This window comes from Cavia porcellus, unplaced genomic scaffold (assembly GCF_034190915.1).
Source record: "Cavia porcellus strain 051 isolate PalLab524CR breed Dunkin Hartley unplaced genomic scaffold, mCavPor4.1 scaffold_16, whole genome shotgun sequence".
Taxonomy (NCBI): Eukaryota; Metazoa; Chordata; class Mammalia; order Rodentia; family Caviidae; genus Cavia; species Cavia porcellus.
In genome coordinates, this window is record NW_026947499.1 from 52,375,599 (window position 1) to 52,392,984 (window position 17,386).

Below are 17,386 nucleotides of genomic sequence, written 5' to 3' on the forward strand. Positions count from 1 at the left end.
TTAAACAAGCAAATGCACACACTCAGAGCAATGCTTCTAGCTTACTTATTACTACCACAACAGGAGGAGACCCCAAGAGCCCAGCTGGGGAGACACTGGATCTCTCTCAAGAAGTGAATAATGGGTAGTGAGGCAGAAGCAGCAGCATCAGGATAACCAGCTATTCATGTCCTTATTGAAGTCTGTTGCTGTTGTTGGGGGGAAATTGTTTGTTCTCTTTTTCTTTTTTTGCAGGGTTGGGGATCTAACTCAGGTCCCCATTCATGCTGGGCAAGCACTTTACCACCAATCTACATCCCCAGCCCTAATTATCGGTTGAATATCTGTATATCTACTTCTTAAATGTCAAAGATATATCTTGTCTCCTTTCACCATCTCTCTCCAAATCCTAGCACAGTCCACGGGGCTGGAGTTCAATAAAATATGTGAATGGTTAAATGTGGGATGACTGAAGATGTACTGGTCTCTCCTCTTCTGGACAGGCAAGGGAAGAATCAAGGCCAGCACTGTAGCTGCTTTCTCTCCAGGAGCCTATAAAGGAAGCTTTGTAGGACTGAACCAGGGAGGGTGACTTAGGAGCCCCTGGGTCTGATCACTCTTGATGTGAACTCTGTGTGTGATACTTTTTATGGGTGTTGGTGAATTTCCACATTACATAAGGCAGTAGGAGATATGGTATTTTGTGGTTTTAAAAAATTGCCAGCAACATCCTAACTGGTTTAACATGTAGTATAGAAATCTGCCCAAGGGTTGGCAAAGCATAAAGTCTTAGAGAGATCAGCCATCATATGCTCTTCCAGAATGGAGTGACAGGCCAAGATACAACAATGCTTTAAAAAGAGCTATCTGGGAGCAGAAAGAAAGGTGGGCAGGCCTGAGTGTAGAGGGTGATTATGCTGCAAGTGAATGTCCAGTGTAGGTGGGATGAGGGACGAATGATTGAAGGGAGCCGGTCATGGTGGCACATGCTTCTAGCCCCAGTGCTTGGGAGGCTGAGGAAGGAGGATCATTGTGAGTTCGAGATCAGCCTGAGCTACATAGCCAGACTCTGTCAAAAATAAACAAATAAATAACTAAAAAGAAGGCAACACCAAAGAATGGAAACTGAGACAGATACATCGACAGGGCTTCTTTTAACTCCAGTACCCTTTATAGCCCGACATAACAACCCTAGAGAACATTTAGGGATATTCATTCATTCATGCGGTGCACTGGGAGCACCATGTACCTGGAGAGTGGCGGTGACTACGGCAGTGAAGGAGGCAGACACAACCGCCGCCCTTCTAGAACTTACACGTTGGTGGAGGGACAGACAGTGAACAGAATGAATGAGTGAGTACGTGAATAGAGCTGGATAGATGGTGATATGTGTCATCAGGAAAAATGGAAAAGGAAAATGAGTTGAGAGTCTCAGGGAAAGGAAATTATATAGCCGGAAGTTTCCAATCTGTCATCTTTTTTATCCAACAAAAAAATTTCCAAGAATAGCACCTTTCTGTATCCTGTTGTTGGCCAGATAACATAAAAGTAATGACAATTATGGTCAAATAGACTTAATATTCATTGGATGCCTGCTGTGTGCAAACCAAAAGCAACCTTCCAATCTGTTCACAAATATTACTCAGTTTACTCTGCATTTTACAGATAAGGAAAGCAAAAGTCAGGATGAAAGTGAGGTAACAAAGACTCACAGTGCAGTAGCTCAGAGCTGCCTTTATCCAACACAAATTCTCGCTCTGCATTTTGATGGTGCAAAAGCTCACTTAGCAGGGTTACTCCTCTTAAGACCATATGCATGTTTCTTGGCAACTACAATTAGCAGCCTTAGATAAAACAATTAAGGAGAGAGTAAATTCCTTAGAAGGCTGTGTTTGATTAAACAACTGAACTTTTCAAACGTGTTCAGTGAGAGAAAATCTAAAGGTGTTGTTGGAGAGTAAAGACCTCTCAAGCCTGACTGCAAGAGCTGGCTGGCGTTCGCATCAATAGTCCTGATCACCTCTCACTCCATTGCCCACTTAACTCCACTTTGTTATTCCAAAGTTAAAGTTCTCAAGAGCAGCCTGGAGCTTGTTGGAGACCTGAAATAGACCCAGAGAGGTGAGCATCCTTGCTACTTTAAACTGTAGTTCAATCAGATTTCAGAGGAAGGACTCTCCGACCCTTTATCATTCCAAAGAATCCATGTAGTTATGGAAACCCCCATTTGAGACCCAGAAATCAAAAAAGCAAAGGCAACTGGGCAGGGATGGGGGTTACACATCTGTAATCCCCACTCTGCTAGGTGGGACAGGAGAGCTACAAGTTTGAGACCCAAGTAGACAATTTAGCAAATTTTTGATACTCTTTCTCAGATTAAAAACTGAAAGATAGTTGGAGTAGAGGGTACAGTTCAGTATGAAGGCCCTGGATTCCATCCTCAGTACTGCCAAAAAAAAGAAGACAAAGAAGAAGAAGAAGAAGAAGAAGAAGAAGAAGAAGAAGAAGAAGAAGAAGAAGAAGAAGAAGAAGGAGAAAAGAAAAAACATCAAAGCAAATATTGTTCTATGGACACCTTTCTTGGGCCTCATTGGTTTCCCTCTCATTCATGTTTTTTCAATTTTAATAACTATCTAAAAACTTATTTTGATTATATACATAATATATGAATATATTTACCTTCTAAAAATCAAAACAGATGAATGTGGTAGCACTCACCTGCACTCCCAGCACTTGGGGAGCTGAAGTAGGAGGTTTGGTGGGAGTTCAAGGCCAGTCTGAGCTACATAGTATTGTGTCCCAAAATAAATAAATAAAATATAAAACATACAGATAAGGCTAAAGTTCTTTTTTTTTTTTTTAATTTTATTTAAGGAGAAAAGAAAAAAAAGCAGGGAAAGGGTACAAGTTATACAGATTTACAGAAAAAAAAATGAACAGTAGGAAATCACTAGTTAATGGATTACATCTTGTCATCTTAGAAATAATTGTTCAAGTCACAAAATTAAAGCTTGTAAAGTGGACATTCCATCAATGATACTGCAAACAGTTCTGTTCATTGATCCAATAAAACTCTGTGATATCATTTTCTATCTTATACACTTAAATATACATGCAGTTATATAGTTTGGAGCACTTTCTTTTCCTCTCTTTTGTACCATGACTATTACACATTTTGGGTTTTATTGCTCCCACGGTTCTTATTACTTTTTTGGAAGAGAGTAAAACCAAATGTGACATAACAGAACAGAATCGGTCAAGTCAAAAGGGTGGACATAATAGATAATGTAAAAACATAATACAAGGTGATCAACAATGGTTACCATAATGCCTCCCGCTATCTCTAATAGAATTGCCTATATCGTTAGTTATAATACAATTGAACAAAACAGTAAAGAATAAAACTGACAAAACCAAAACATTGGAGACATTGTAGGTCTTCAAAAGTAGATAAAAGTCAACAAGAATGGGCGTCATAATGAATCTCATTATCTTTACAGCTGATGCCTAAACTTTCGAACCTGATACTATCCAACAAAACAGAATAGGGGAACATCAGTTAAAACCCAGATGGTGAGAGTAATACAGGGCTTTAAATCAAGGTAATGAAAAGTCAAAGTGGGTTACTATAATATATCCTGCTATTTTTTTCCTTTAATTAAAAGGATAAAGATAAAAAAGTAAATAATGGAGTGGAGATTGAGATAAAAGAGGGCATAACAACAAAACAGCGCAGATCAAAACATATCCATTTAAGCAGAATAGTGTTTCACCACCAGATAATCCTAACCTAAAAGTAGTTACCATATTGTCTCTTTCTTTGAAATCCTTGAGTACAACTTCGTATACTGTAGCATTAAGTATATCAAAACAATGTAAAACCATTCAAGAGAATGACAGCATTACAGAGTATTTAGAATCGACTAACAGAAAATGAACAATGGTTTCTGTATAATCTCCTTGTCTTTAAAAGGTTTTTGCTTATACTATCGTACATAATAAAATCCAATAAGATACAGCCTATTTAGACCATTGGAGACAGAAGGACAAAAGCTAGATGAGACTTCAAAACAAGATGATACTAAATCAGTATTACCTATTAAGATGTCATTTTCTCCAAAATAGCTGTTCCTATCATCCAATCTTCTCTGCCTCATTTCTGTTGAGCTCTTTTTCTGTCAGTAGCTGTCAGTTTGTCTTCTTCATTTTGTTCTCTGCTCCATTCGTTGTGGCCTCTCTGCTATTATTTCTGGATTCTTTGTATTTTTCTTTTTTTAGAATATCCTGCAATACTCTCTTTAGAGTTGAATTGGTGGTTGCAAATTCCCCCAGTTCCTCTTTATCCTGGAAGCACCTTGTTTTTCCATCAATTTCCAGGGACAGTTGTGCAGGATATCTCAATTTTGGCTGGAGATTATTATCTTTCAAAGCTTGAATTATTTCCCCCCACGCTCTTCGTGATTTGATGGTTTGTGCAGAGAAATCTGCTGTAATTCTGATGGGTATTCCCTTGTAAGTGGTCTGTTTCTTGTCTCTTACAGCTTTTAATATTCTGTTCTTGTATTGAATTTCTGGAATTTTTATTATTATATGCCTGGGTGTTGCTCTGTTTGGGTTGTAGGTAGCTGGGGTCCTGTATGCCTCATACATCTGAGTATCTTTACCTTTTGCTAAATTAGGAAAATTCTCCTGGATTATTTCTGTGAGTAGCTTTTGTAGTTCACTTGTTTGTGTCCCTACTTCTTCTTTTATGTTCTTAATCCTTAAGTTATGGATCCTCTTATCATCTTCTTGTCTTTGTATTATTGCTGTTTGTTTCTTTGTTATTTTTAAGAAGTTTTTCATTTCATTCTCCCATATTACAAGTCTGCCCTCCAGTTCAGATAGTCTGTCCTTAGTTTCTTTCAAGCTGTTATGCCAGTCTTCTATAGACTTCTTAGTATCTTGGTAGTGCCTTTGAACCTGCTTCACGTATTCTATGCTTTCTCTGTTTTCTCCATCAAACAATTCTCCCCTTTTTTTCTGTTCTTCCATTCCACCACCTGTTTTTTCTTGGGTGGTACTTAGCATTTCTCTAACTATTCTGCCTACCTCTAGCTTCAGGTCGTTGATAACTTCATTCCTGAATTGGTCTATGAGGCTCTCTATATGGCGCCTTATATGTATTGGTGCGGTGTCTGCTATTGCCTGTTTCTCAGAATTGGGGGCCGAGGAGCCTTTCTTGTTGCTGCCTTTTCCCATGCTGCCTCTTCTTCTCTGTTCCTTATATATGCAAGCTTATATAAGAGGCCCAGCTTCTCTCCCAGTCAGCCACAGCCTGATTGAATTGTGCCAGTTAGGTGTTCCCGCTCACCGCTGCGCACCAGGGAGTTAAGGACCAGGCAGCCTACGCGTCTCCCCTCCCGGCCACTGTCAGGCTTTGGGATCTGGGTTGGGACAGCCTACCAGGTCCGCCGGCAGCGTCACGCAGGCCAGGCACTTTTCACCAAGCCCGCCCGAGAGGGGGATGTGTGGCTGGAGTCGCCACAGCGCCGTGCTCCCGCAGGACTGCTCGGGCCCAGAAAGTCCACTGCTGGAGTCAAACTGTGGTAGAGTGTCAGTTTCTCTCACCTACCTCACCACAAGTCAGTGCACGCCTCCCTGCCGTTTGCAGATTGCCGTTCTCAGAGCTTCTGCGTGTCTCTCTCCTTGCCGAGCCACTGTAGAGGCAGCCAGCCGCTGCACGGCGGGAAACCCAAATCGCGGCTTACAATGGCGCGGGGTCCAGCCTGCACACCAAGGCTTTTCTGTATCTGTTTTAGCACCAGGACTGCATTCCAAGTTGGTTTCTCTCAGCCCAGTTCGTTCCTGAGTCAGCAGAGCATATCTCCACCTGCTTATGTCTCCTTAGTCCGCACCATTCCTGGCTTCTGAGCCGAGTCTTTCAGAGAGCCTCCGGTAGTTTCTGTTATCTGTCCGCCATGTTCTCCCGAGGCTAAAGTTCTTAATTGCCATTAACAAACCTGTGCTTCTCCTACTGTCCCCTTTCCAGTGACTTTGAAGTGTGTATTTCTGAATATTTTTCTAAATGTTTCCTTTTTCTATAGAAGCTGCATTATGTCTGTGTACCTGACGCATTTTTCATAAATATTGTCATAATGTTCATGTCATTCTGAAGCATACACTCTCTGTTTAAGAGGTAGTCAACCCTAGGTATCTAAAACCTTTCCTCTCCTCTTCTTGTTAGTGAAAACCCAGGGAGAAAAACTAACACTGATCATACCTGCAGCCGCTGCCAGATACTGCACTAAGCCATAACACAAATCTTAAGGGACTCGCAGCCCATGCAAATTTCTGTTTACCCTATGGTAAACTGGTCACACGTCCCCAATGACAGTATATTTAAAATAATAATTGAGTCAGGCATGGTAATGCACACCTGTAATCCCAGCTCTCAGCAGGCTGAGGTAGGAGAATCACTGTGAGTTTTAGACAAGGCTGGGCTACAAATCAATTCAAGACCAATCTGAACTACATAGGGAGATCCTGTCTCAATCTCTCCTCAAATAAAATAAAATAATGATTTAATAATAATATAACAAAGAAATAATAAACATACTTTAGCAGAATCATTTAGTGAGCTATTCTTGTTTTGTCCTAGGCAGATTTTCCCCAACTTTATTCTCAGACTGTTTTTCTCACCAGAAGGAGTTTGATTAACATGATGGGAAGCAGAAATAGCATAACCCCCATTTCTGGCTTTATTTTTCATAATTTAATTTATTGTGGAACATATGTTGAATGATCTCTGAGGACAAGAAGAAAAGTGAGTGTCTATGACAGAAAAGAGGCAGAGGCAGTAAAAGCCTGTAGGAGTAAGAAAGCCCCAAGATGAGAAAGCAAGTTCACACAAAAACAGGGAACTCATGTCCTACCTCTTATAAAACCCATTTATTTCCATACTTCATGTGGAAATGAGCTCGTGATGGACATTTGGACTTGACCTTGGATCTCCCAGCTTAGCCAAGGCCCTGTGCCCAAGCCAAGCCACCCCTCTGCAGAGACCCAGCCCAAGGCCTCAGGCAGTGACCTCAGCTGCAGGGATCAGGGGTAAGCCCTGCAAGCCCACCCAGTATCACAGCCACTAACAGCTGAGCTGAAACTTCCATCAGGGCGAGTTAGCTTCCAGCAGGGGACCCCTTGGCTTTAGTTAGATTCATCTATACACCTGCACACACACACACACACACACACACACACACACACACACACACAGAGCAGTGTGCCTTTCCTTGCCTCTGAGTGTGCTGGGCCCCATGCTAATCACTTCACAAACACCATCTCATTGAATCCCACCACGAAGACAACTCTGCTTTCTCACTTTTGTATCTGAAGAAACTGAGGTTCTTGAAAGTAAGATCAAGTGACAAGTGGTAAGAGGGGAACTCCAGGCCAAGGGTGCCCCATGCTGGCACCCACCACATCCTGTAAGCTGTGATACCTACCCATTTCAGCTACAAGCTCAGGAGCCCAGTAAAAACTGCCTCTTTTTAAAAAATGTCTTTTACTTTGTACTGGGAGTTAAGCCCTGGGCCTCATACATGCTAAGCAAGGACTGTATCACTGAGCTACATCCCCAGCCCTTTTTAAAAATTTTAAATGTTGAGACAGTCTTATCTGGGCTTGAACTTGTTCTGGCTCAGCCTCCAGAGTACATGGAATTCTAAGGAGTGCACCATCACCCTTAGTCAAACTGGCTTAATTTAAGCAGGAAGAGTTATCACATTCAAAGCTGAATGGTTCAAACATAGTTTATGTAGGTTAAAAATGTGGACTTCCTCATCATCCACTGCATCTTCTGATGATTGGATGTGTTTCCGGTTGTTTACCTGTGATTTCAAGAGGACTTCCAGAAGCTCCTGTAGTTATGCCAGCCATGTGGATATTTCACTTGTTTTCTTTTATTTCAACACATCACTAGATGGTTTTTAGCCCATTTGTTGACTTGGCCCTCTTGCTATCCATGAACCAATCATTAGTTGCCTAGGGAGAAGGTGGGCACCCATTGGCCTCGCTCAGTACTAAGCTCCACCCCCTTGAGCCTGGTATAAATCAGTTTCCCCCAAACGTTGGCTGAGAGAGGGGTGGTGTGCCTCATTCAGGTGTGGCTGTGCTGTGACCTCAGGAAGGGGACGGCTGATGGAGGAGCCTGCAAGAATTGCCCTGTGTGGGAGTTTCAAAAGCCTGGGAAAATTGTTATGCTAAAGATGTTTGTTCAGCTCAAAGATGGTGGGTCAGGGTGTGGTAGTACATGTTGGAATCCCAGAATTCTGGGGGGCTTAGGCAGAAAAATCTCAAGTTGAACTCAGCCTGGGCAATTTAGACACCATATATCAAAATAAAATAAAATTTCAAAAAAGATGACAGTGGTGATTTTAAAACCAGCGCTTCAACTATTTTCCTTCCACCCCAGTTGGCAAAAGCCTAAGCCCTAGAAGCAGGCAAATACTATTTACCTAGCCCCATAATTGTGTGTGTGTGTGTGTGGCCCCAGGAATTGCACACAGGACTTTTATACTGAGTTACATTCCCAGAACTACTTTTTTTCTCCTACCCTTACCTACCCTTCCCTACTCTGCCCTGCCCTGCCCTGTCTAATCTAGCCCTGCCCCATCTGTGTGTCTGTCTCTCATTATTATTTTTTTTCTGAAACAAGGTCTTGCTAATCTGCTAAACTGCCTGGGTTGGGCTGGAACTTTTGATCCACCTGCCTCAGATTCCCAGAGTGCTGGAATTTCACCACCATGTCCAGCTAACCCCATGATTCTTGAGAAGGACAGGGAACGCTGTGTACATGACTCTGGGCAGAAACATAGACTTGCTATTATTGATAGTTGCTTATATACTATCCATTCTTCTCATTCTTTCCCATTTTGTTGGGCAGGACAGTGCCCAATGAAATACCTTCTCATCTTTCCCTGAAGCCTTCTCTCAGATGAGATATAACCAGAGCCACACTAGAAGTACATGAGATAGTTTTTGTTTTCATTAAAAGGGCATGCTCAGAACTGGCTCTTGCCTTTACTCAACCACCTTTCTGTCTTGGTCATGGACTTGATGGCTGGAACTGAAGCAGTCATTTTGTGCCAAAAGAATCACAACTACATAGGGCCTGAGAACATTGAATGCTTATACAATGGTACGATTTACCTACATGAGGGTATTCATTGATTTATTCCTTTCAAATCTTCTTTGGATTTTTTGGAGGGGTTCTCTTGTTTCTTTCCTTGCCTCAGGATGCAAATTTGTAAGGAAAACAAATCTTTATTGTTCAGAGTCTCATTAAGTAAAATGTGGTCCATGGATTTCCAACATAAGCATCACTTGAGAACTTGTCAGGAATTCAGATTCTCAGGCCTTCCCCAGACTCCACGTCAGAATCTACAAGACTTTGAGCAGGTTCAAATGTGCATTAAAAGTGTGAGAAGCCATGGTTTTGGTATTTGGGAGAGTCACTGCATGCAGTCTGATCAATATACAGAATTGCTGGGACCACTCAATGTTGGCTTGACATGTTGGGCATTGGTGGGGATGGGAGATGACTGTAGACAGCTGGACTCAGAAAGAAGCTCAAAATCAGGGCAACTAAGAGTAGCAGTGTGTGAAGCATCTGTGAGACATTTACTAAGTTTTTCTATGGTATTTACTGTGTTTGGAGCGCTGTTATAGGTACTGCACTACGAGCTTATGTAAGCTTGGCGACCTTCTGAATCATTCCATGGCTGAGTAAACTGAGGCAGAGCCAGAGTGATTCATAGAGTTGATAGGTTGCAGACGCAAGATTGGAATTCACGCAGTGGGTTACCAGAGTCTGCGCTCTTTCCGTAGTTTCGGGGGGAGAATTTCAAGAGCTTGGAGAGAAGGTGAATAAATGCATATTTTTTAAGTCCTTATTTTTTACCCTTGAGAAAATATGGCTTGGAAAGCATGAGTTAAACATTTATTACCTCCTTTAATCTTCAGAACATCATTCTGTTCACATATATCTGTTGAGTGCCTGGTTATATGGTTCAGCTCTAAAATGCCCCCCGAGAGGCTCATATTCAGAAGCTGGGCTTTTGGAAGATGACTGGATGAGGTACTCACGAGACTAGCCCACTGAAGCGTTAAAAACTTTTAACACGCTGTTAGGAGGTAGGGTCTCATCAGAGGAAGAAAGACACTGGGGCTGTGACCTGGAAGGGTAGCTCCCCCTCCCTGGTTCCTTCACCTGACTTGCTGGCTTCCATGATGTGCCTCGTTCTCTTCTGCCAGACCCAGCCACCATGCAGTTTTCACTGTGGAGCCAGCAGGTGATAGATTAAAACTGTAAGCCCAAATCACCCTATTCTTTAAGTTGTGAGTGTTGGGTATCTTGTCCCAATGATAAAAAAGGTGAGACTAAGGCACCTGGCATGAATGTGCCACAGACTAGGAATACAATAATAACAAAATCCTGCTTCTGACTTCTCGGACTTCGTGGGGAGATGGACAGGGAAAGAGTTCTATTGCGATGCAAGAGTCTAGGAAGGAGACAAGCCCAGTGGGCAGCACCATGGGGCAACATAGGGGGGACAGCTAATCCAGGGAATCTTCCAGAAGGAAGAAAAAGAGCCAGATGAAGCCTCAAAGATGACTAGGAGGTACTCACACAAAGCCGGTTTGAATAAAATGTGCTTCCAAAGGAACAGCAAATGCAAAAGCACCATACTAGAGTGCCATTGATATGATTTCTTCCACAGCCAGCACAAGGGATCAGTTTTGTTCATTCTCATGTTACAGATACGGGAACTAGGGCCCCAGGAGACTAAAGAATGTTCTAGATGCCAGTGTCACCTAGGGAAGAAGCAGAAGCAGGTTCTAAATCTAGATCTGATACTAAAAGCTACATTCCTCCTATGACACACACAGTCCTGCCCTTTCAGAAAGAGGCACATACCCCAGTATGTGGTAATGACTGCAATCCAAAAGTGTCTCCAAGGGCCCCACACTCTCGAACCTGCATGGGTTGGGGCTCTGCAGGCTGGCTGTCTCAGTGAGTAGGTCTAAGGTGATGGGTCTGTGCCTGGCTGACCGCCTTAGGCAATGAGATGCTGCCCTCTGCAATGTCTAACACGTGCACTTTCATTGCTTGTTTCTGACCCCAGCCTCTACACGTCTCCACCAGCCGACAGGATAAACATGGTTTTTTTGTTTTTTGTCTTTTTTCCTAGTTTCTTTTACAAACCTCTGGTTTCCCACCCCTATGATCTTCTGTGGCTAAATCAAATAAACTTTCCTCTGCTCTTCCCATCTGTCACTAACCCAATGTAACAAAACTGCCTGGTTGTGCTCCAGTTATCTCAGGCTGAATTAATGAAAGCCTACAGAGCAGTGCCAAGGAGGTGGTCCTGGGTCAGCCCTGGCCAGGGAAGAACATTCAGTTCTGGGAGGAAGGCTGTCAAAAGGCAGTAAATTCAGAGGGAGTCTGTCCAGAGAAAGTGGGAGGCTCCAAGCCAAAATGCATGAGTAACACTGGAAGAATTGGGGTTGTCTGGCCTGCAGCAGCGATGACTCAGGAGGTGACGGCTGGGATAAAATCAGAAGTCTCACTCGCTGTCTCTTCAGAGTTCACACCTCTGCTGGCACCTGGGTGTTCGTGTCCCCAGTGCCTTTGAGTCCACTCTGCCATTCCTTTACCTACTCTTCTAATTCCCTTATTCTCAAACTCGTACCCTTCTTGCCCTGTTTTTCATTTGCACAGAATGATTTTGCTTTCTTTCTTAAGAAAATTAAGACCAGTAATAAAAAAAAAAGCCCTCAGTGTACATCAGTTAAGTAGTAAGTGAACCCATGATCTTCTGGGTTTTGCAGTCCATCCTTCAACTTTGGTCCGTTTCTTTATCCTCGTCCCCTCCCTCTCCCCCTGTAAAGACTATCAAGTCTTTTCTGTCCTCAATAAAGAAGTTTCCCACTATTCCGACTGACTGCCTTCTTCCCCACATTCTCATACTTTCTCTTCGCTTCCCAGTTTCATGCACAAACTCGTTCAATCTTCAAGCCACACCTTAGCATCTCAATGCTGTTGTAGAATGTTAGATGAAGCTATATTAAATTGCCATGGCTTTTTTGAGACATGATTCACACATTTTAAAGCTCACACATGTAAAGTGTATAATTCAGTGGTTTTAGTATATTCATTGTTCTGCAGTCATCACAACCAACTTTAAAACATCTTTATTATCCTCATATTATCCCCACCACCTCCTCAATCTTCTAACCTCCTACCTTATTCCTAGATGATCATTTACTTTTCTTCTCTATGGATTTGCCTATCTAGACATTTCATATAAATGGAATTAAGTAATAATACATGTTCTTCAGTATCTAGCTTCTTTCAATTAGCATAAAGTTTTCTAAGTTCATCCATATTTGAATATGGACCAGTAGTCCACTCTCTTTTATGCCATTGAATGGATGGGCTACATTTTGTTTGTAAATTCATCAACTGATGGACATTTAAGTTTTTTCTATTGTTTTACTATCATGACAAACATTGCTATGGAAATTATTGTGAGTTTTTTGGACATTACTTATTTTTACTTCCCTTGTATCCCTAGAAGTGTAGTTGGTAGGTCACATGGGAATTCTAGTCTTTATTTTTTGAGTGAATGCAAAATTGTTTTCCGAAGTGACTGCACCATTTTACATTCCCACCAGCAGTTCATAACAATTCCAGGTCTTCCACAGTCTTGCTGGCAGTTGCTACTGTCTTTCTTATTATAGCCATCCTTGTAGATGTGAAATAGTTGCCACATTGTGGTTTTGGTTTACATTTCCCTGAAGACTAACGATATTGATCTTTTTATGAGCTTATTCACCAGTCCTTGGAGAAATGGCTACCCAGATCCTTCACACTATTTTAAAAATTTAGGTTACATGTCTCGTTGTAGTGTTGTAAAAGTTCTTTATATTTATTTTCTAGACACAGGTCTTGCATTGGGCCAGTTTTTTACTGGTGTGATAAACATTTGAGAAGAACAATGCAAAGGAGCAAAGGTTCATTTTGACTTACAGTTTCAGTGAGTTCAGTACACAGGCTACTAGCTCCATTGCTTCTGAGCACATGCTGAGCTAATATATCATGGCAGAAAGGAGTGGCTGAGCAATACTGCTCACCTCTTGGTAGCTGGAAATGAGGAGAAGAATAAGGTAGGGGCAAAGTATACCCTATAAATACTCATCTCCAGTACCCACTTCCTCCAACTAGGTCCCACCTCTTAATTACCCATTAAACTGTGAACATCAACAGATAACCCAACCACCTTACATCTCTGAGTATTGCTGCACTGGGGAGCATTTGGGCAATATTCTGAATGCAAATCATAACGTCCATCAAGTATGCAATTTGCAAATATTTTCTCCCATTAAGTGTACAATTTTTCACTTAGTGCTTCCTTTGATGCACAAAATTAACTGATTTTACTGATATCCAAATTGTCCTTTTGCTGTTGTGTTGCTTGTGCTTGTAGTGTGATATTCAAGATCATGAAGATTTAACTCTAGGTTTTTTCCTAAAAGTTTATGGACATTGCTCTTTCATTTAAGTCTTTGAGCAATCATTAGTATTTGTATGTGATATAAGGTAGAGGTCACACTGCATTTGAGTATTCTGTGTTCCAGCATCATTTGTTGAAAAGACGATTCCTTCTCCATTGATTTATTTTGGCATCCTTATTGCCAAGAAATTGATCATAAATGTAAGGGTTTATTTCTGGATTCTCAAATCTATTCTTTTGATGTTCTTACATTCATATGAAACTGCTTAATTACTGTTCACTGTAGAAACTTATTGAGCTATATAAGTCCTCCTCCAACTTTGTGTTTTTTGTTGTTTTTATTGCTGCTGCTATTTGTTCCTCTTCCTCTTTGATAGAGTTATTTCCAAAAGATGAAAAATATTAACAAAAGATGAGAAATAGAAAATAAAAAGCGGCCTTTATTCTGAGAACACGGAGAGAGATGACCAGCAACCCCACCGCTGGCGTCCGGCGATCTCTCCAGCGGACACGCGGCGTGGGGGCCTGTAAATAGCCTCGGTTTGGGGTGGAACCTAAGGGGGGCATTAGGGATACACAGGTAGCCCATTGGTCCTAGGTTTGGCGCCATATGTAAATTCCCAGGGGCGGGAAGATGGCGTCACAGGTAACTTCCTAGGGGCAGGGCAAGATGGGGCTTCCTGCTTCCGGTTGTGGCTTTCCTGGCTACAGTGTCCTATCTGGGACAAAACCTTTCACTCTTCCATTTCTTTTCCTTCTTCCCCTTTTTCTTCGTCTTTCTTTTCTTCTGCCTTAATCATTTTCTTCATGTACTTCTGGGATACAAAATCCAGGACCTTAAACATCTCGGCCCTCTACCACTGAGCTACCCTCAGCCCCACATTCGTTGTTTTTCAAGAAGCTTTTGGAAATTCTTGTTCTACTCAGTTTCTATATATTTTAGGATTAGCTTGACAATTTCTATAAAGAATCTGGTTTGGATTCTAATATAGATTGATTTGAATATCAATCAACTTGGAGATTTTTTTTGTTATAGCACAACTTATATATTTCAAATGGACGAAAAATTAGTATCATTTACAGTTTCTTAAGATACACTGTCTTTGAATGGAGTTTCCTCTCCAGTACTTTGAGGTCTACAAGATGCAACTATAAAATTTACTACTGTGAAAATGAAGACTGCTTGAATCGAATTGGGGGTGGGAGTGGAGGGAAGGGCCTGTGGGGGCTTTTGATTAATTTCTGTAACACTGTCCTTCGGGCGGCTGAGGAAGTTTCATATTTACTTTAGACATCATTAAGTGCCGAAGCTCTTGCAGAACAACTTTGATGCTATATGAATTCTACCACTTTGCTAGCACTGATTTGGCTCTTGGATCCATCACTCCATTAGAACTATTAAGTCCATTCACATTAATTTTTGTTACAAATCTTACAAAGGAGGGTGCTTCTGGGTATTTAGGAAACCACATTCTATTTTAAGGTTATATATTCGGTTTTCATAAGTTGTTTTTGGAGGCCCAATTACCATCCCTGTCCATCTTGTAAGTGTCATGTCTTCATCATCTTCCAGGCCTCAGCTAACTATGCCATCTCCTATTCCTTTCTGACCTTCTTCGAGTTCTTCCAACAGTTGGAAATTGTGAGGGACTTTTACTCCCAAGCCCGTGGTGGTTGCCATCTTGCATCAGTGTCCAACTTGGAGATTATTGTGATCTCAACACTACAAAGCCATCTGATCTATGAACGTGGGTGTCCTTCCATTTATTTAGAACTTCTCTCATGAAACTGGCACATTTTTATTTCCAAGACAAGTATCAATAATTTACTATGATTCAGCTTAATATATGGAGAAAAGAAATTCTTTCAATTTTTTCCTTGAAACAAGATTAATATTAGGAAAGTACTTTTTCTGATGAGCTATATCCCCAGCCCCAGCCAGAAAAATGTTAACATCCAAACCATCTGCTAGAAGCAGCTTAAGACCATGAAATGTCACACCTTGTTAGGGAGGGAGCTGGTGGTCTCCTGGGTGGAGGACAGTGGGGTGGCCTCTGGAGGGTTGAATTTCTGGGGTAGAGTTGCATAGCGTCTTCACTTTGGTAACAGTTCATTCAGCTGTGCACCTTTTCTGGAAGTATACTTCCATAAGTAAATAAATACACTTACTGCAAACAGTGTCAACAAAAAGGTTCATCACAGGAGGGGTTATTGTAGAAATGTAATACTAACAAGCATTACTTATCTAGAACTGACAATAGGCCAGGTACTTTTCAAAGGGCTTTATATTTACTTATTCATTTACATTCTGCAACAGTGCTTTAATTAGGAGCTACTGTCATCTCTGATTTACTCAAGTGGCAACTCAGGACCAGAGAGGCCAAAAAGTTTGCCAAGGTCACATGTCAATAGATGGCTCATCTAGAATTTGAACTAGTCAGTCTGATTTCTTAGACATTATGTTATACAGATCATCTATTCATATTAGTGGAACTACTACTGATTAAAGGAGAATTGCTACATGCCTTTCCTTAGAGACTAAAAGAGTTCTTAATTAAATGTAACATCCATAGTGATAACACTAATAACATATTTAACTTTTTTTTTTTTTTGGTACCAGGGATCAAACTCACAATCTCATGCTCATCATGCCCTGCTGAGCTAAATCCCGGGTCCCAATACATTTAGCTTTAATATCTCCAGGGGCTGGAGATGTAGTCCAGGGATGTAGCAGTTTCCTAGCTTTGCACGGACCCCAGGTTCAATCCCCAACAAAAGAAAGAAAATTGGCAAATAGACTATCAATATTGGATACTGGAAGCAATTTCCATTAAAGTCAAGAGGAGGATAAGGAAAATAATATTGCCACCATTATTTAGCATTATACTAAGTATACCAAGATAAAAATAATAAATTTTAAAATTGCAAAGTGGAGACAATATGTTGTTTGCAAGTAACATAATTTTTGTTAGTCAGAATGGTCAAATGGGCTAAGATCAAGACTCAAGGTACACAGGGAACATGATCACATTTCTAGGCAATCCAGCAGTACCACCAACGGAAAAATCTCATAAATACCAAAGTATCCTGGGTATGGTTGCCCATGCCTGTAATCCTCGCACTCAGGAGGCTGAGGCAGGAGGATCACTGTAAGTTTGAGACCAGCCTGAAGTACATAGTAAGTTTAAGGCCAGCTTGAATGACACAGCAAGACCTGTCTCCAAAAAACAAAACAAAACCAAAAGAAACAAACAAAAATCCCCAAAGTAGTTGGTTACAAAACTAGGAGCCAGGGACATGGGTGGTGTGGGAGACATGGGCCGCAGTAAGCCAGGATCTCAGTGTGTAGTTCAGATGGCGTCAAACTCACAGTTATTTTTCTGCCTCAGCCGTGTGCCACCATGCCCGGTTTAATTATTTACTGTTAAAGTTGTACTAGGAGAAGCAGCAAGGAAGCCGCCTCCATCCCCTGCCTCCCCCGACTCATAAGCAACTGTAATGACACAGGCTGAGATGACAGTAACAGAAGTGACCTGACATTTATGTTGCTTGACTGACTTTGCAAGCCTGGGGCCATAGTCTGAGCAACTACTTGGGGGATAACCACATACAATGCTGTAACAACTCTGGATTTCCTACTGTCCTATCACTGTTTTGTTTTGTTTCATTTTACTGTCCTATTTTATTCCCTTTAAAATAAAAAATAAAATAAAGTTGCACTAAACTATAAAGTTTAATAAAAAAAACTAGTAGCCCAAATCACATTTCCACATTTCAGTAATGGAAGCTAAAAAACAAAGTGGAGAAATGTGATATTTAAAACAGCACCAAAATCCACTATTGTGAAGCAA

General features: G+C 41.3%; 1 protein-coding gene and 1 pseudogene across 3 annotated transcripts in view; one reads left to right on the top strand and one right to left on the bottom strand.

The window, feature by feature from the left end:
* The window catches only part of Tnrc6a (trinucleotide repeat containing adaptor 6A), a 210,313-nt gene that overhangs the window by 83,993 nt on the left and 108,934 nt on the right, over window positions 1-17,386 (top strand). The window lies entirely within an intron of this gene.
* On the bottom strand, window positions 14,771-15,216 carry LOC100718810 (ubiquitin-conjugating enzyme E2 variant 1-like; annotated as a pseudogene).